Source organism: Passer domesticus, chromosome 6 (genome assembly GCF_036417665.1).
Source record: "Passer domesticus isolate bPasDom1 chromosome 6, bPasDom1.hap1, whole genome shotgun sequence".
Lineage (NCBI taxonomy): Eukaryota > Metazoa > Chordata > Aves > Passeriformes > Passeridae > Passer > Passer domesticus.
The window spans coordinates 32,134,827-32,154,798 of record NC_087479.1 but is presented as its reverse complement, the minus strand read 5'-3'; the positions used below and the strand labels follow the sequence as shown (position 1 = coordinate 32,154,798).

Below are 19,972 nucleotides of genomic sequence, written 5' to 3'. Positions count from 1 at the left end.
ACCTATGGCTCTACACATGGGATAAATGTCACATAGCATCAGTCAAAGTTTACATGGAAAATAATGCATTCCAATTTGTTGAAGTTAAATGTGTGTCTGGTTGTAGAAAATGCCTGGATTCTGGCAGAATTTAACTTCTCATTTTTGGTCTCCATAGGGTAATGTAAAACAGTGATGATTTTTTTTTTTCCAAAGCTGAAGTTGTGAGATCCTAAATTTCCAGCTGCCCATACTGACACCTTTTCAAGGACTCTATGAGAACAATTTAATCGTTTCTTTCAGCAGAAAACTGACTCCATTAGATTGCAGTGGCCCAGAGGACCAAGGGCAGCTGTTAAAATGCAATCACTGTTGAGCTCATATAAATTGTTATAAAAGTTCTTTCACTGTTTCTCTATTTAAACTTGCTAAAGTACATCCAGTAAATGCATCCAACCTCTCCTTTAGATGCTTGCTCCTACTAGGGTTATGAAAGAGGGTCTCTCTGTAGCAGTCTTTGTGTTAGTCTTTTATCCTTGGTAATGTTCCAACAGCTCTGAAAATGGCAATTATTAATTCACTGTGAAAAAAAGCACCACTTCTTTCTTGATATTCTGATTCATTTTATTCCAGTTTTTAACCTGCTGTTTCTGGCAAAAGCCTTTTTGATAAAGTGAAGGCTGAGTCCTTTTGAGGCAGACTTTGACAAAATTAGGTGTCATATGTGACAAGTTTCAGTTCATGTTTGTTTAAGCCAGGGGGTAGACCACAAGGACTCCATTTGGTAGCTCAGGTTTACATCGACAGAAGAGTATTTAGCTGCTTGACTCTTCTCTGGAGACCAATCACCACTGGGAGTTTGGCACCTCATACCTCCACTGAGCAGGCCAAGGCACACACAAGCATTGCACTCATCTGACTGAAATCACAAAACAGGCCTGGCAAGTGCTTAAGAAGTTCCTGACAAATGCAGTCTCTTACCCCAAACTGAGTTTGTTCCCCTCATCAGGCTCTCCAAGACTGTAGAAACTGCAGTCACAGCCTGACCATATGGATGGGCTGCAAAACTGTAGGATCAGCTGTGAATTTAGCAAACTGCCTAAGGAAAAGGTTTTCTTTGTCAAGACTTATTCTAGATTAAATTTGAATTAGCTTATATTTCTGTTGCTGGGGAGGTAAGATACTTGGAATTGCCTGGTACTTAGCTGAGGCTAAGAAACAAGGCTAGATGATTGCTAGAAAGCTGCTGACACAGAGTAACTTGTTCATATACTCAGATTTACTGTTCTTATCTATTAATTTTGAGTTTGACTGAAATAAATGCAAAATTATTTTCACAGGAACTAAAGGGCTACCTTCAAGTAATAGACATTGATGATAAAGATCCATTTCTTAGGCACCAACTTTGACTTGGGTAATCCTAACTGCAGCGCTCTCTAACACCTGCAATGATCTTAGGCAGTCATTTTCTCAGATCTCCAGATGTGCACATCACTGATTTTGGGGGTGTAACTAATTGGCTTTCAAGAATCTGACCAGCATGCCTCTATGCCCAGTGCCAGCTCTGGGTAACGAGTTGTCAGTAAAACCTTATGTTACAGTAGTCCTGCAGGACTAATAAAGAGCTGTGCTCCTCAGGGCACTGTGAATAGCTAAGACAGATAAGGAAGAGTATTGCTCAACTGAGGAATATTTAATAGGAAAGTTTATTTGTAATTTAGAAACCCCAGAGTGAATCTGAGTGGTAAAAGCAATTCTGAAATATTTCAAGTTTCCTTCCTTTGTATCTTTCAGAATTCAAGTGCCTGTGTTATTAGTATCATACCTCAATTTTTGATAGAGTGAATTCTGAGACCCTACCTGTTTCATGACTGCCTGACTGTATTAAAATGTGGTGGTGGATTCTGTGTGCCTCTGCTTAGGCTCAGAAAGGCTGTTCCATTGTAGCCTTCTATGCATAGACTATAACATCCTTATGGTATATCACGGTATTTCTGTTTGCTTGCAGGTAAAGGAAGACTTTTATATTTGTGTCCTGAGTTTTACTGATAATCCCAGTGAGGCAAAGGGCATTCCTGTACATAACTTAGTTCAAAAACAATTGCATATCAGTCCTTCTGACACCTGTGGGGATTGAGTTATCAGATCAAAGCTCAGAAGAGATTTCATTCTTTGTGCTTGCTTCACTCAGTCAGAAATAATTTGTAGAAAACCTTTAGGGTACCTTAAGTTGAGCACAACTGCATTGATTGGAAAGATATGTATGCTTTTGTGAGCATACTTGTGTAGATTTCAAAGTGCAAGGTATTCAGATCAGGGTTTTCCTGGAGGAATACCAGTGAACTACGTGGGTGTACACATTCCTGTATACCTGGAGAGACATCTATGGGCTGTGAGCACAGTTAAACCAGAAAAACTCTCAATATTGTAAATGGAAAACAAAAGGGAAAAAAAATGGAATCTAGCATGAAGACTGTTAGTGCTGCATTTAGTGGATAGCCAGGAGGGCACAGAACAGGACAGGGCGTTTCCTTTCCTCTCTGCTGATCTTCATTATTGCTGGCTTAAACAGTGAGAATTCTCAGAAAAGAAAGGGCTGGTACCAGTGTGTGGGACAGTCTGTTTATTTCAGTAATAGAAATCCACAGTCAGGTGAAGAGATTCCAGGATTTCCTCATTTGTTGAAGTGCTGCAGTACACCTAGAAGAGCTGGCAACAAAAGGAAAGAATCTAGCAGACACCACTCTTTTCATCCAGCCATGTGCCCAGCTGCCATGGACTAAAGGGAGCTATTATATCAATTTTATTGAAGGAGGGAAGTCTTCTGCAAAACTCATCAGTTTTTGAGCTTTGGGGGTTGAGAGCGAGAGGTACTATTTAAAGGATGGGGAATCAATTTGTTATTGTGTAGCTATTTTTTACTTATGAAAGGTATGATTTATAATGATAACTATGTACCCAGAGCTTGGAGTGAGTGATTAAAAGACTCTTTAAAAGAACATAATTACATTTGCCCCTTTTCCAATAGAAACCTTGTCCAATACAATAAAATTATGATTGTGATATGAAAGCATTGTTTATAAAAAATTCTGAGTCACAATGCAGGAAAACTAAAAGAGGAGTCTGAGTAATAGAAAATTTAGAAAATTTATATTTTTCACTCAAGAGGAGTTCCTCAAATATGAGAATGTTTAAATTATTACTCCAGCTTATTTGATTTACATGACATTCGCTTTAGAAATTTCTGATTTCCTTAGCAAATAGAAATTTAATGTAAACAAAGCAGTCAGATCATAGGGAATAATGACTAGAAATAGCATTCTAAATATTTTAATAGTGGCATTCCAGAGATGTTTACCTTTGTGAAGATAAGCAGAACATATATAGAAAATGAATGAACAACAATCTGCATTCCATCATTAAAATGAACTTTACAGATGACTTGCTCTTGGACTCTGAGACAAGTTCTTTTTTTTTAGAGCACAGTCTGCACAACCAGAAAATAAAGACAAAACCAGCCTGTTTGCAACCTCTCAGGCACCAAATACCACACAGAAAGTGTTTCATGCTTTTGTATTTATTTTTAAATGCTTAGTTTAGTTATTAGAACACCAGTTCTTCTGGAATATTTCACATCAGCTCTGTGGTTTAAAGTGATACTTAAAATGTCTGTAACTTCATTACACTTACAGAGAATTCATGCCAAAAGCCTTTTGGTTGTATATACACTGTGTCTCTTTTATACTGCTGCATGATAAACTGGATGCAAGACACTTTTGAAGCTTCTGCATTATCATTCTCAGATGCCACTTGCATCCATCCCATCCATATCTGCAACTTTTACACATCTGGGCTGTCACTCACCAGGGCAAGCTAACCTGATATCCCTTGGCATTAAGGCTACTTTTACGACATTTGTTGAGAATAGAGTCAAACACAGCTATAAAATTTTATCAATAACTGTTTCAAGGACCCAGACCTTGGGAAAGTTCCATCCAGAGGATCTCAGTCTGGTCAATGTTTTTTCCAGTGTCAGGGAAAGTCAAAGTCAAGAAAAACAATGTGTGAATGGGGAAGTGAGGATTATCAGACTCTCAGAGCTCCAGCCATATTCTAGGTGAGATGTAAGGCTGAATCCCTCATCAGTGATCAGTAAGACTGAATCCCTCATCAGTGATCACTAGACAAGCATCTACAATGTGCTGGACAGCAGCTGTCAGTGTGGCAGAGATGACAAAATTGTTTGTCCATGTACAGCACCAACCACCATGCCTGAGTGACCCTGGAGCTGACTTGATTGTAATTCTGAAGATTTTCCCCAGGAAAATGGAAAATCCACCCAGTGAACATGATCCAAAAACTGCCTTCACAGTGCAGGTGAAGCTCAGCAACCTCCAGCTATGTCTTTTGGTTGAACCAGGAGGCAGCAGGGAACACCTTGAGACCTTCTTACAAGGAATCTTGTTCCAGGCAGCCAGCCAGCATCCACAGGGAATCTGAATTCAACTTGAGTTTAACCAATCAGTGTCTTGCATGTCTTGTTAACACTCCCAGATACAAACTGCTTTGCTCTTTGGTTTAACGGCTAAAGAATTACATTTAACCAACAGAATCACAAATCCTATATTTTGCCATGCAGAAGAAACAAATTTAGAAAAATCCAGAACAGTGCCTTGTCTTCTAGCCAAAGGCAAGGAGAGGTAAAGACAAGGCTTCAGCAACCTTCCGTATTACAGTTCAGCACAAAGCAGCAAAAAATAAAAAAAGTGTTGACATGAAAATATGGAAAAAAATTAGTAGTGTTCTTTGAGACTGTTCTTAAGATTTTCTTTCTTTCTTTCTTTCTTTCTTTCTTTCTTTCTTTCTTTCTTTCTTTCTTTCTTTCTTTCTTTCTTTCTTTCTTTCTTTCTTTCTTTCTTTCTTTCTTTCTTTCTTTCTTTCTTTCTTTCTTTCTTTCTTTCTTTCTTTCTTTCTTTCTTTCTTTCTTTCTTTCTTTCTTTCTTTCTTTCTTTCTTTCTTTCTTTCTTTCTCTTTCCTCTTTTTTTCTTTCCTCCAATTCAGGAAAGAGAGTATAAATTCTAACTCTTGTTTGTCGGTGACAAAAGACTACAGTACATAAAAATTCCATGTGGAATGCAAAAGAGCCTGTCCTTAGAGAGACATCTGTCTACTCCCCTGCTTGGGCTCACAGCGTGCATACCAGCAGACTGTGCTCCTCATTGGCTTCGGATTAATACTTTCACTAAAATAACATAATAATGCCTTAGGTATTAATGGGTCACTTTATCCAACTTCAGTAAGTGAAAGAATGAAACTTGTCATGTTTCAAAATAAAACTGAAATTCTTTGAACTGCTGGCAATACTGTAAATAAGTGAAGTTCATAAGGAGTGTGTATCCAAACCCCAAAGACAGGCTCTGAGACATGCCCAATTGCAATTTCAGGTAACAATGCTGTCACAATGGTTCTCTTGCTTTAGCTGTCTGTGTTCTGCCTCTCTTCTGTGAGTTGCTCACAGGTCTGTACCCAGCCTCAGGAAATTTCTGGAGGTTCCCAAAGAGACTTGTCTTTCCAGTTCTTGTGTTTGTGCTTTTGACCTTCCTTATTGCTTGCTGTTGCCTTTCTCCATCTGTGTCTGTGTGTGGGGCTGCATGCACATGCACAGATTTCTTGCACAGTCTGGGGGACAGCTGGCAGGTGCTGCCGTGTGGAGGTTTCTTGGAAGGAGTTGCCATGAGTGCACCCGGGTTGCAGCTGGCAATGGACAAGCATTAGCTAACCCCAAGTGTTCAACTTTTTTATGGTTTGCTCTTCTTGGGATGGTGGAAACACAGACTATGCATTAAGAATTCAAACCTCCTCTAACTGACTTCCTCTTTTTTTACCTCATCTTCAGAGACTCAGGAACAGTCCATAACCACTAACAGATAACCATGGGAAAACTGTAAAAATAAGTCCTTAAAGCAATGTTGTACCCATTACATAGGGATATGAGTGGGAGAGGGTTTGTAGAGAAGGCAAATGTTTTTTAAAAGATCCATTTGTACTGTGAAGAAACCAAAATACTAAGAGAACACAAGCCTCACTTCTGATACACAATAGAAGGAACAAACTTACATTAAGTACAAGCTGGAAATAACTGCTCTGAATTTAATTTAATTGTGAGAGTACTTTAATTACTGGACAAATTAATTATAAAAATCTGGATATTATTTGTGGCCAGAATGAGATAGGTCAGAAATAGGGAATTACCCAAGCTGCTACCTCTTGAGAGACTGATACAAAGAAAACTCACTGCTTGTGGAAATCTGAGAGTTTATATCATAGTTGGTCTTTATGTACTTAGATTCTCCTTGACAAATTTTCTGCTGATTTTGTCTAAGTACATTTTCCTCCTGATAGAAAATCATGTGTTTTCTTCACTTAGAATGATTAAATGGGAAGTGCTTCAAGGAAAAAATTGAGTTCTAAATAGAATCTTCTGTGGCAATATAGGTGGCTTAAGACAAAGTTAACAATCTTGATAGATCCACACTTTTTCATTTTAATTAATTTTGCATTATGACATAGTATTTGCATGTTCTCACACTGGATCTGAATCAGATTTCCAATGCATTCAGGTCTGAGTTATGAATTAAGGTGAATTATTAAACACAGCATTATTAAAGTGGATCATAGTAAAGTGAGCCCTAGGACAAGGAAACTTGCTATGATTTATGTACCTTCTGGCTGAAGTTACTTTTTCTTTTCCAGATTATCATGTGAAAGTTTTCTCTGACTCCCTTTTTTTTTTCTGTGCAAGCTAAAACTTCACTTTTGCTTTTGAAGATTCTCATCATGGGACCATTTTGTGCTGTAATTTGGCAGAGATTCTTTCTGAGTAGGAGGTTTGGACTTGTTTTCAGGAAAACTGAGATATTTCTTTTTTTTGCTTTTGTTAAATTTTGGTATTTTGCTAACCTTTTTGATGACTACATAGGGACTTTCAAGAATAGCTTTTCTCATGGAAATGGAAAAATTTCTGTTCTCTGCCATACATGGGAAGGGGAAGGAAGAAAATTATTCTCTTTGGGAAACAAAAATTGAACAAATGAATTTATAGAACTGTCTGGAATTCATATCCCTGAAAAGTAGTTGATTTTACTTTTATGATCTTCTTCTCAGATACTTCTTATTTTTCTAAACTATGCTCAGTCATTCCTAGAAAAGAATAACATTTCCTAGTCATTAGAAAATATGCTATATCGCACGGATTAATTGAAAACTAAATTGGTGATAGCGTACAGAAATTCTGACATAATTTCATTGCTATTTTTAATGCATATACTAACAAATCTCTCCAAAACAAGGAAGTAAATTTATGAAAATATTTAGATGGACATACCTAATGATTGGATGTTCTTCTCATGGTTGAATCAGAGGTTAGGCTTTCCATTTAATTCCTTGACAATGTTATGCTAATGTGGCCTTAGAGATTTCTTGTCTTTCAGTTGGTTCTTTTGAAAAAATGCTTGTTGAGGATGTTAAGAAAAATGTTTTTTAAACTGTGTTATAATATCTCTATTTAAAGTAAAGTATATGGAAGACCAGTACCTGGTACAATAAGTGCATTAAGAGAAAAGTTGCACACTTCAGTTGCACAACAGAATGAAAATATTACAGTTGGTCATGGGGTCAATAAAAGATAACCTTTGCTCATACACAAATTCCTTGTCCAAGTAATTGCACTCTGCTTAAGCTTCTGTCCCTGGGATCATGTGGAAACTCATTCCTCAAAAGCTCAGCAACCTATAGACCTTCTCTAAGAGGTTGTGAAGAGTGATTTTTCTTTTGACAGCTTGATTTGCCTCAGATATGAGCAGAGATTATTCTCCTTCACTGCCCAAGACTTGCTAGATGGGATTTCGAATTCAGTTGACAACAATAGACTAACTTTCCAGGTATGCCTCTTATTTCAGAATTAAGAGCACTACTTTTACTTATCATAATAAATACCATCATCTCCAGAAGAGTAAGGTATATAAAACTTTTCCTTTATTCACTTTCCAGATGACTCCTAGACTACTAACACTACTTCTGTCATTCTGTGTGTTCTCTGTACAGTCCTGACTCTTAGGTTCCTGGAGTTCACAAAATACAATTTTAATTAGAATTTTTTCATTATTCAAATTAATATAAATTGAAATGTATTCAAATCACCTTCAAAAATGTTTAAACTATCTGACTTTAATTCTAGAGGAACAGTCAAATATATGAATAGTACAGATTAGAACTGAGGAACTCCACTCTGAGGCACTGGAGCATTAACACCTTGATCTATATTTGAAATACACACCTTAAGCACCCCTAGCTTAAAGTAGATACAATTTTTAATATAATTTGAAGGTTTCCAGCAAAACTGTTGCAGAGAAGCTTTAACTTCAATGTATTTAGAAAATTAATTTAAATCAGGATATCAGGGTTATTCTAACATTTCTGTAGAATGTGTAATGAAATCATTAATGTCCAGAGAGATATCTGAGGCAGTGATAACATTGCATTGACTGTATAGTGAGAAACAGAAGATTGGAGTTTTCTTTCATTTACACTGTTAGAAATTTTCTATATGATGTAGAAGAAATAATGGCAAGATAACTTCAAGGAAAATAAACAGAATAATTTCTAACAGACTAGCACCTAGTCTGTTAGAAAAAATAAAAGTCTTTGATGTTTAATTGAGGCTGAGATATGGAGGCAAAACTGTAATTCTGCAAATCCTAAAATAGTACAAGCTAACTTGAGTACTACATCTGAAAAAATACATTGTAAATGTATCGTTAGTAATGAATTAAATTTAGATGTCATCATGTTCAACCCTTAATGCTAAATATGTAAACTTTTATCTATAATGGAATGGAGCATTTTTAAAACATCCAGATGACTGAGTTCTAAGATTACCTTTGTGCATTTATGCTTGAATTCATTCTTTGTTGGTTATCTAAAGTATGTGCTATTGACTGCTTTCTAAATATGTTTAGAACTTGTTTCAAAGTCTTCGAGTTTAGTTTTGAAAGCTTCAAAGTTTTGTGTAGCACACAGCATTGTGGTCTGGGAGCACTGACTGCTGCCTGGGCATCATTTAGATATCTGCTCTGTCTGGGCACAGCAAAGCTTTCTACAGTCCCATTCCTTCTTTTCTGCTTAATTGTGAGGAGATGTACTACCTGACTTATGACAATAGAGCTACACTGAAAAATCCTAGTGGTACTTAACTATTTCCAGTCATATGACATCTATTTGGAAGGTTTCCCTAAATTTTTTCAACATTATTACTTCTAAAGAAAATATATATATATATATATATTCACTGAGTTATAGGAGCCCACATGTTTTACAAAAATTATCCTTCAAGGCTGTTTGTACATTTTGCACAAAATGTAACTGGCATTTTCAGCAGATACATATTACTGTCTTTTCTCTTTTCTGGAATTACTTCTTCATGTATAGTCATGAAAACAAGTTCTGTTATGGAGCAATGATTTTCCACACTGCAGACTTACAGGATGTGAGAGAGGCTCTTACTTGTGAACTGTGATGTATTTCAGGAATGTTGGCTACCAGCACAGAATGTGTTCACCTTGGAGCTGGAGGTTTTCTGCAGAATACATCAATAAAATGGTCTTTTAACAGCTGCCTGTTCCAGCACCCAGGTGTGCTGTACTTGCATCCTGTTTTGCACATACTGGAATAGTTTCAAGTATCAGGATTCTTTATTGAAATCATGGCCAATCATATTAAGATATAATTTCAGGTAATTATAAATGGAAATAATATTTATAAAGTACCTGCCTGACTAAAGGTCCTGCTGCTGTACAAAATCCATGTTTTCCTATGAGATCAGTCAACTTTTTGAGTTTAATGAACCGTTTGTTGGCAGATTGTAAAGTGATACTGGTTCTGCGGGTCCAAGTAGTTTTCTGCCAAGGATATAATTTCAGTTTCATATTACAAGTGCTAAAATTCTTAACTAAAATGTTATTTGGGAATGCCAGACCACTCAATTTTGCTGCATTCCACTTGAAACACATCTACTGTGCACACTTTATTTGCACCAGAGTGCAACAGCTCTCTCTGCTCCATCTTTTGCAGCTGGCCAGCCCTGTCTGAGATCAGTGGCTCAGGATGTGTCTGAAGGACAACGTCCTGTGGTTGGGTCAGGGCAACCCACAGTATCAGCACAGGTTGGGGCTGAACAAGTCCAGAGCAGCCCTGCCCAGAAGGACTTGGGGTGCTGCTGGCTGAGAGGCTGGACATGACCCAGCCATGGGCACTCCCAGCCCAGAGAGCCAAACGTGTCCTGGGCTGCATCCAGAGCAGCGTGAGCAGCAGGGGAGGGAGGGGATTCTGTCCCTCTGCTCTGCTCTGCTGAGACCCCACTGCAGGGCTGCATCAGCTCTGGGGTGCCAGCACAGGAAGGACATGGACCTGCTGGAGTGACTCCAGAGGATGGCCATGAAGATGATCAGAGGGCTGGAACACCTCTTCTAAAAGGAAAGTCTGAGAGAATTGGAGTCACTCATCTTGAAGAAGAGAAGGCTCCAGGAACACCTTATGGTGGCCTTTCAGTATTAAAGGACACCTATAAGAAAGATGGGGACAGACTTTTTAGCTGGGCCTGTTGGGTTAGGAGAAGGAGTTATGGTTTTAAACTAAAAGACAGTATATTCAGACTAGATAAAAGGAAGAAATTTTACCATGAGGGTGTTAAAACACTGGAACATATTTCCCAGAGAGGTGGTGGATTCATCCCTGGAATCATTCAAGGTCAGGTTGGATGGGTCTCTAAGCAACTTGATCCAAATGAAGGTGTCCTTGTTCATTGCAGGGAAGTTGGACTAGACAGCTTTTAAAGGTCGTTTCCAACCCAAACTATACTGATTTTCTGAATCTATGATTATATGAAATGTATCTGCTTGGCCAATAACAAATTGAGCTGGAAAACCTTATGAATCAGTATTTCATTTTGGACAACTGTTAAAATATTATTTTAGTGAGCTTAGTGTTCTGAAGAAGTATTGCTTGAACTGAAAACTGTTGTTCATGCTTAAACTTGAAGCAGATTGTATTCCTGCAATACTGTGCCCTTGAGTTTAGCATCACAAGATAAAAAAAACAAACAGCAACTTTGGACCACTATGCCTCTCTTTGAGATCTTGAGTCATTGGCAGCCTAATTTTGTTTAGAAAAGGAAAAATGAAGCTTCTTGATGTGGTTTCTATTTTTTCTACTGAAATAGAGAGTCAAGTAAGGGGAAAGATTGAAAATTTTCCAGTAAGATAGGGTCTAACTAACCATCAGTCCATAACTAAGACATGAAAGCGATGCCAGAGAATGGTAGCTCTGAAGTGCATATTATTTGCAAACATTGTCCTAGGATTCATGACCACAAATTCCTCAGTGACAAGCATGACCAGACATCACATGTGCAAGCATGTTCACCAGGCAGAGAGCGACACCTCCCTGCTCAGCACAAGCATCGGGACCAGAGGAAGTGAGTCACCACTCACTTTCCAAGGATCACTGAAACACAAGGGCCAGCAATGAGGCTGACAGCTGCAGCTATTAATGCCAAGGGCCCAGAAAAATCTGTTTCCCAGGATGGCACACTGCTTGTGTTCTTTCTGCTTCTGATGACTCACATCTTTGTCTTCTGATCCTTACAGATTATTTGATAGTGCCTAGGCACAAAGCAGCTGGAAAAGTGAAGATCTCCTAGATTTGAAGTTGGTGATACTCACAGTTGTTTGGTAAGAAAAACAAAGTTAGCCAAAGATACGCCTAGTCACAGTTACAGAAGAAAATCCCATCCTGTGTCAAAACCACAACATACCAAAGACTAAACAACCCTCCTGACAGTCTCCTTGATACACAGTATTGTGTGAAATATTGGACTGCAGTACCAGGCAATCTTGATCCTTCTGTATTTTGTTTCCTGCCAAGTAAGAATGAATGAATGAGTTCGAGCTTTTTCTGTCTTAAGTAAATTGTTCAAAAATATTTAGATTTAGTCCTGCTGAAATTTTTATTTTTACCTTTTCATTTTAACTTGTAGATTTATAATTTGAATGGAAGAAATTATAAATATAAGATGTTTGGTCCTGAATAAATGAACGTTTTACACTGAAAATAGTAGATTTTTCCCTTCTTGGATTTAATTATTACACCAATCTCCTGTAATAAGTGAACAAATTGATCCAGCTCACAGAACAGTGGGATATACTGGCAGTGTTTCTATTCAGTGTTAGCATAAAATGCTCACATTGGTTATGGAGACAGCCCAAACCAGAGCTGGTGAGACAGAATGGAGAGAACCATGAGAGTGACTGCTAGCCACATCTTTAAGAAATTTCTATTGAATTGTTGTGATCAGAGGTTGTTTTTTTTTTTTTTCTACAGATGACTTCTTTCAACTTTATCTAACATTAGTTGAATACTTTAGAAATGAAGCCTCCTGAAATACAAACCCCAAACCAAAACAATCAACCACACAAAAGAAGCCAACCAACCAACCAACCAACCAACCAACCAACCAATCAACCAAAAACCATAAAACCCCCCATGTGGTTTAAAACCCTTATATTTGTAAAGAGTATGGAATGGCTATAACTGATACAACAGTACTTTCCTGAGCTGGTCACAAGCTGCAGTTCTCAGTACATGTGCCAATGGATATTTTTTTATCTATTTAGCTGTGACCTAATATTCCCATAACTTTGTTATCCTTACTAGACTTTTTAAACAGCATTCCCAAATGCATTATTTAGACAGTGGCCCTCATGTGGGCTAAACAATCCTGAGATAGGAACAGGACCTATATCTAGTCCTTGTTCTCATGATGACAAGTGGCAAGTTAAAAAATGTACATCTTATAATTATTTTACAATAAACTATACTAGACTAAAATGAAGACTATTATCTCCTTAAAGGAGAGTTGTTTTTATGGATTTCAGAAAAGAATAGTAACTCCATCTAATAATTTCGTGCAGAGTACAGTCTGTGTGGCATCCTTTTTTTGGGGAAAATAATCCCATCACAAACCAACACCAAGAAATCCAAAGAAATTAGAAAAAATAAAGTATTTTAAAGTGTTGTATTTAATATAGACATAATTTTTATCTTATTTAAAACCATTTTATTGACTTGCATTGATTAGATAGAGGAAAATTTGATGAGTTTGTTTTCTTAACTTGCTCAGATAGGTAAGTGAATGAATGAACCAGTAGCATGGCTGCTTACTTTCTCTAACTGCCTTCCATAATGGGCTAAAGTGGGCTTGCTTTTGGCTGAGGGAAATATTTGCACAAAGAATTAGTGGTCAGCCACTGTATGCAATACCAGGAGTCAGCCATCTGGATTTTGCATCAGGTGCCCAAAGAAAGAAGAGAAAAATTCTTTGTCCTACATAAATCTCCGGAGCAAGTTTCATCCGGATCCTCAGTCGGATGTTGCTTTGGATGCCACAGAAACCTTACCTTCAGTTGTTTGTTAGTGTTCCCTGCTTCTGGATTTGCAATGATCCTGACATTCTGTTCCTATGGTTAGGGTGTTTGTTTTCTCTTCATTTGTCAAAGTAATAATGTCAGGAAATTCTAACCTTCAGTGACCTACAGACATCTTTAAATCTTTCTTGTCAAGCCATATGCAATCTCGGAGAACAAAGAACCCTCTCTTCAGTCCCATGCCCTTGCCAAAATATTTCTATGTTTTCTGGGAGGGACCAGCAAGATATTCAAAGAGATATTCAAACTGCCAGGTAAGACAAGCTGTCACTAAACACAGATCTCACTGATTCAATCAGAAGGGAGGATTTCTTTTATGTCACGTAGAATTGCTGCTTTCAAATCAAAAGTTTTATCATCATCAGGAGCTATTGTCCAAGAAGCATCCACTGAGAGATTAAGCACTGAATGGGGACAGTCCACCAAATCAATTAATGCTGCTGGACTCTCTGGCCATCATTCCACAGGCACTGATGGGCCTCATGGTAAAATAAAATTCAAGCACTATAACAGAGTGTCCCTACTAGGTTAACAACACAAAAGTATTTTTTCTAATAATATTACCAGAAATAGCTGAGTTGTTATTTTTATCTTTTTTAAAATACCTCTAAAAATATGCTAAAACCATATGACTTGCAGACATGAACCTTAAAGACTAATTGCTGTGTTTTTCCAAATGCAGTTTATTGAAATTACCAGCATAACTTGGGAACACACAGAGTGCCTATTCCTTGGGCAGATGTGCACTCTTTTTACAAAATTACTAATTTAATTCTCTTTTCCTTTTCAGAGATAAAATGCAACATAAGGCAGACAAACAGTGATGAGGAGCCAAATTTTTTGGAACACTTTGCATTGCTGAAGCAGAGAACAGACAATGCTATGGAGTTTGCACATCTGTCTGCAAATCTAATTTCACACCTTAAGATCAAGCTGTACCTCAACATTTTATGTCCATATATATATATATATATATGTTTATGTATTTATTATTACTCTTTTGATTTCCAAACTGATAATCTCCCTGGAATGTTAATTGATGACATTCTTGTTACCCTGCATTCTTGCAGCCCTAAGACAATCTAAAAATTTAATTGTCTCTGCACTGCTCTCATGTATAACCAGCCAGAGAATAGAAGAGATATGACTGTGCTTTCTAAGCCCTATAGCAAAAATATCAGAACTTAGAATAATCACAAGCAGAAAGTTAATAATTTCTGTTCTTGTGCACAGCTTGAAACCTGGCTGCTTTTCTGGAGCAGGTAAATAGCTATAAAAGAATCAAGAAAAAAACATCATTTTTCAAGGACCCAGGTTAAAGTGGGGCCTTTTGCATAAAAATAATAATTTTCATATTATACATCTAACATTTCTTTGGCACAGTGCCAGTGCATAATGTCTCCCTTGAAAAGGCCATCAGTCTGAATATCTATTAGAAATTTCTTTCCTGAATTATTTACACAACTGAACAATTTGTTTTCTTTTGTTTAGATGGGTACCTTGAGTACATGGGTGCATTTTCAGCGTTTATAAATGTAGTTCAGGGCTGGCACAACTGAGTTTTCCACAACTAATTACTTCATGGTGCAGTAAGAAACATGTGGTTTATTTAATGAATGTACTCTGTAAATTAATTCCAAAATTGAAAATGCAATTGGTCTTTAGAAAGGCATCATATACTGTCTATTGAAATAAGACAAAATGGTTTTTATGCCAGCTTTGTATTGTAAATTTCTTACATCTCAGTTAACTGAGATTTCTTTATCATTCTGTTTCCATCTCTGAATTGCAGGGCAATCCAGTTTTCACACATGAAGAACAGAATTACATTAATTTAATCATCCAGTTCTATACATATGAAATATCATTTGATCCCTTTTGCAATGGTGCTTCCAATAGTTCCCAGCAGCAGGCAGTCAGTGAAAGATAAGAAATAGCAAGGTTCTATAGCATGTTGCTTTACATGGTGATTTCTCAGAAAGATCAAACATGCCAGATGTTGAACTAATATACATTGAACGATTTCTTTTTTGAGAGCACTTAAAAGAACAGGCTGCAGAAATAATCTACATTTCCTGTAATCTAATTTGCAATGTATAAAGTAATGCTAGAAGCTCACTTTGAGCTGAACACCCAGAAGCAAGACTTTATTGCAGTATGTTTTCAGGTCAACCGAGGATGAAAGAATAAGGAAAGCACGCTCCTAGAAATAATGTTCAGTACTGGGCAGGTCCCATCTTGTAGCTTTCTTACCTCAACCTAACTTAGAAGCAGTTGAGGCAAGGGACACAGCAGAGGATTACCTGTTTTTTTCCCTTATAATTACAGCAGTGTGGTTTGCTGCTCTGTGACAGGAATATACTGCCCTTTCCGACTTTCTCCTGAGCTCAGACATTTTGTGGAAGGCTGATTCCTTTGCCATGAGCACTGAGCTGCGAAAACATGACAACAAAACATATGACATGTTGATTTTGGAACTTACTGTGTATGATAATCACATATCTTGTTCTACCTGCATTATCTTGTTCCATATTCATGTTAGTGAAGTAGACAATGTTAGTTACTGTAGGTGCAGTGACGCTTTGGAATTACTGATGCCTAACTACATATATTTTCTCAGGTATACATTTCCCTGAACCCTGTCACTATGGGCCTCATGTAGGAGTTGACTCTATGGTTTCTTGACAATAAGCATGATTTAAAATCATAGGCAGAGAAACACACATTTAGTGGGTGAGAATACATGGAATTTTTTCATCATGACATGCCTGTTTTAGAAAAACTGCAGCAGGAGTTGAAGAGTTTGCTTTCTGTTTGTTTGTGGCTCCCATTCCAATGTATGCTCACAATGAACAAATCCCTTGTTCTGTGAAAACACTAACGCATCCTTCTCCTCCCAAATCCACCAAATCCAACATAATCTTGAAGAAATTTAAAAAAAAGTTAAGGCCACAGAGATGGGCATTTCAAGCTGCTGAAAATTAAAGTCTAAAATACTACCAAAAATTTCCCCAGTATTTCCAAATACTTAAAAAGAAATATTTGTCCATGAGAACTCAGAGCATGTCCTTTTTTCCTTCTAAGGTCCCCTCTAAGTTAGGTACAGACAACATAGAGAGGGAAATGCATGTTGCAGAAGCTGAAGCAAGCAGAGGCTGGAAAAGTTTTAGCAGCAAATTGATGCCTGGGTAGTAGCTGTCCAAGAAGTTTGGACCTATGAATTACTGGATGAAATGTAAAAAAGGAAAGATGTTGGTCTGGAACCTAGAATTGACTGGATAAACACACCTGGGATGCTGGGATGAGGGTAAGGTCAGTCAGGGAAGGAAGAGAAACAAAGAGACAGGAGAAGAAATTGAAGACATGAAATGCCAAAAAAAAAAAAAAAATTAAAAAAAAAAAAGGAAAGGAAGTTGGAGAAAAAGAGGACAAAACAACTGAAAGTCAGATTTGAGTTCTGGGGGAAGATGTGTCATTCTGTGTGCCTGGTGTTGTGACACCTGCTCCCAGCTCCCACAGGCTCCCCCATTTTCCCATTTTACAGACCTTGGAGTAAAGACGGGGATCTAGCTTAGATTTTTTTCTCTGAAGCCACATGCCTAATTTAAAGCCCTTTTAGTGTCAGCAGGAATATCTAAGTCTCATCTGAGCCTTAGTGCTTACATATAAACATTACTCAGCAATCTTTTGGCAGCAGCAGTGATAGAAACCCATCCTCCAGGGAAATGTGTAACTCCCTTAGTCAAAAGACCTTATTTTGTTAATTTCAGCACTTCTGGCTCCTTTCCCAGTGTTTCTTCTTCTTGATAACAAATTATGCAGAAGGCTCTGTATATGAGGTGCTTCACTCCTGACACTTTAATTCACTTCCTTTCTCTATCTCCTGCAAAAAGAAAGCAGGATTTTTCTGCAGGTAAAAGGTATGGTGGGGCAGGAGGGGGAGGGAAGGTAGATTGTGTGATTTTGTAAGCAAAGTCTGAATCTTAAAAAATGTGATCAAATCTAAATTTTGCAGTCATATTTTAAAATTATATTTTTAAAATATAGGTTTACAACTTGAATTAAGTGAGCTTAACCTATGTTATATGTACAAAAAGGTTAAGATTTGGTGAGAAGCCCCAAAATGCTGATACAAACATTACTGCATGCTTCATATTGAATCTAAATGCTTATGCCCATTTATGTGTAGAATTGCACCTGTGCTGTAAGAATGAGCAAAAGAACCATCACAACCAAGCAACTACATCGATTATATAAAAGTACTAGTGACCCAAAATTTCCTTCAGCATTTTACTACGGAGGACTACATCCTTAATTCTGCAAACCACTCCTTCCCTGGTGAGGCTTATCTGGTGTTGGTAGTGAAAAATTGCAAAATGCTGAATGTGAAAAGATACACTTGCATCTACCAATTTGCAGTTTAGATCTATATGCAATAAAGTAACTATTTATAGCAAAATGTTCTCTGTGAATTCTGTAGTTTTAATAGTGTCCTTTTTATGACATCCCTTTGACTTTATTTATATTGCTTTAAAATATTTGTATTACCCAGATTTTTTTCTTTATAATGTATTATCTTTTCCATTAAAAAAAAAACGTTAAAAAACATTCTGTTTATCATCTAGTTTGTAGTGCAACTTGGAAAATACAAGAAGGATATTTTTTCTGTTTTTCACACATGTCCCATTCTCATTTTCCTGCAGTATGCTGGAAATCTGTGTCAGAGTCTGTGTTTTTGGCACACTTTCAGGAAAACCACATGAATATGTTCTGGTATGGAAAGATGAAATATATCTGTGACACAAATGAGGCGAACTCCTGAATACTTAAAGAAAAAGGAAATCAAAGGGCCTTGTTCTGAGACAGCAAGACATTCTTAATTTTCTTGGTGCTTGAATTACCTGAACGTATCACAGAGGAATTGCCAATATCCTGATTATTTTCATATATTTTCATGCCAGAAAATGATCACCCATTTTCCACCATGCAGACTATATTAACAACTTCTTGAATGCATCTTCTATTTGCAAAGGTTCTGAATGCATGGTGTGTTCTTAAGAGTTCAATTAAAGACCTTGCCTGTAAATCAAGAACAAAACCAACACAAAAAGCACAACTCAGCTTCTGTGAAGATATGCTGTTGCCAGCAATAAATGTGGAAAAAGCCATTAAAATGGTTATGGAGCCAAATAAAGGCCCAGGATTATTGGACTGTTTGCACTGGCTGTACATACAGTTTCAACAAAATCCATGCCTACATCAAACATGCTACAATTAGGGTTCAAAGAGCGTTTGATTACAAAGTAGGTGAAAAACTGTAAATTTCAGTGCACTGCTATTAGTATGCAGTTTCAATTCCTTTGCTTGGAAAGGAGAAGCTTGTATATCTTCTGGTTGAATTACAGCTAAATTATTTTCACTCTTAAAACCAGGTTTTAATTCCAAATTCACATATTTACATTTAGAGGTTATTTTCTGTAAACACTTGTTAAAATACTCTTACACTGCTTTTTTTCCTTGTCAATAAAAGACTTTGCTAAAATATTGTGCAAAAAAGGTCATGCCTGATCAAGGGGAGCCTACCCACCAACCTTCTTGTCCCAGCTACAGGAGGCATTGTGCTCTCAGACTCTTATCCTGCTGAGGAACTTCAACCACCTTGACATCTGCTGGGAAAGAAGCACAGCAAGCTTTAGGCAACTCAGGAAGCTCCTGAAATGTGGAACTTCCTGAGTCAGGTAATAGATAGCCCTGCCAGACGGGGTGCAATCTGTGGGTCACAAACATGAGAGACCTGTTTGAGAGCCATCTTGGCATGCCAAAACTGGGGGCAGCCTGGGCTGCAATGAACACATGCCAGTGGAATTCACAGTTGTGAGGAGCACGGGTCAGGTAAACAGTAAGATTAGACCCCTGAACTTTAGCAAAACAGACTTCCAGCTCTTCAAGGAGATAGTCAATAGGATCCCTTGCCAGACTGCTCTCAGTGACAAGGGGGTGTAACAGAGCTGGCAGATTTTTAAAGAAGTCTTGCATAGACTGCAAGAGCTAACAACTGCCAGGAGCAGATCAGACAAGGAAGACAACAAACCAGCATAACCAAGCAGGGATCTGATGGTCAAACAGAAATGCAAGAAGCAAGTGCACAGGCAGTAGAAACTAGGACAGGTAACCCTGGAAGAGGAAAAAATGAAGTTTGGTTGTGAAGGGATGGGGTGAAAAAGGCTAAGGTGAAGCTTGAATTGAACCTTGCAAGGGGTGCAACAAATAACAGGAAGGACTTCTACAGGTATGTTAATCAGAAAAGGAAAGTTAAAGAAGGTTTACCCACTTGATAAACAATGCAGGAAAGCTGGTAACAAAAGATGAGGAGAAGGCTGAGGTACTGATTTTTTTGCTTCAGTCTTCAATGACAACCTCTCTTCCCAAACCACTTGAGTGGGTGGGCAACCTGG

At 37.6% G+C, this 19,972-nt stretch overlaps 2 long non-coding RNA genes across 6 annotated transcripts in view; one reads left to right on the top strand and one right to left on the bottom strand.

Moving 5' to 3' along the window:
- The window catches only part of LOC135303025 (uncharacterized), a 30,336-nt gene extending 12,360 nt beyond the window's left edge, over nucleotides 1-17,976 (top strand). The window contains exons 2-6 of one of the 3 annotated variants that reach the window (XR_010364566.1): nucleotides 7,817-7,919; nucleotides 11,682-11,765; nucleotides 13,654-13,771; nucleotides 13,883-14,002; nucleotides 14,308-17,976. This is a non-coding gene — a long non-coding RNA (uncharacterized LOC135303025). Of the gene's footprint in view, nucleotides 1-7,713; nucleotides 7,920-11,681; nucleotides 11,766-13,653; nucleotides 13,772-13,882; nucleotides 14,003-14,307 lie in introns of those variants that run through there. The other 2 variants (XR_010364565.1, XR_010364567.1) reach the window with 2 other exon arrangements.
- The window catches only part of LOC135303024 (uncharacterized), a 313,352-nt gene that overhangs the window by 127,683 nt on the left and 165,697 nt on the right, over nucleotides 1-19,972 (bottom strand). Inside the window, exons 4-6 of one of the 3 annotated variants that reach the window (XR_010364563.1) lie at nucleotides 19,109-19,183; nucleotides 18,419-18,596; nucleotides 17,280-17,400 (exon numbers count right to left, since the gene is read on the bottom strand). The exons of 1 other annotated variant lie outside the window; for it this stretch is intronic. This is a non-coding gene — a long non-coding RNA (uncharacterized LOC135303024). Of the gene's footprint in view, nucleotides 1-17,279; nucleotides 17,401-18,418; nucleotides 18,597-19,108; nucleotides 19,184-19,972 lie in introns of those variants that run through there. One more of the 3 variants, XR_010364562.1, reaches the window with a different exon arrangement.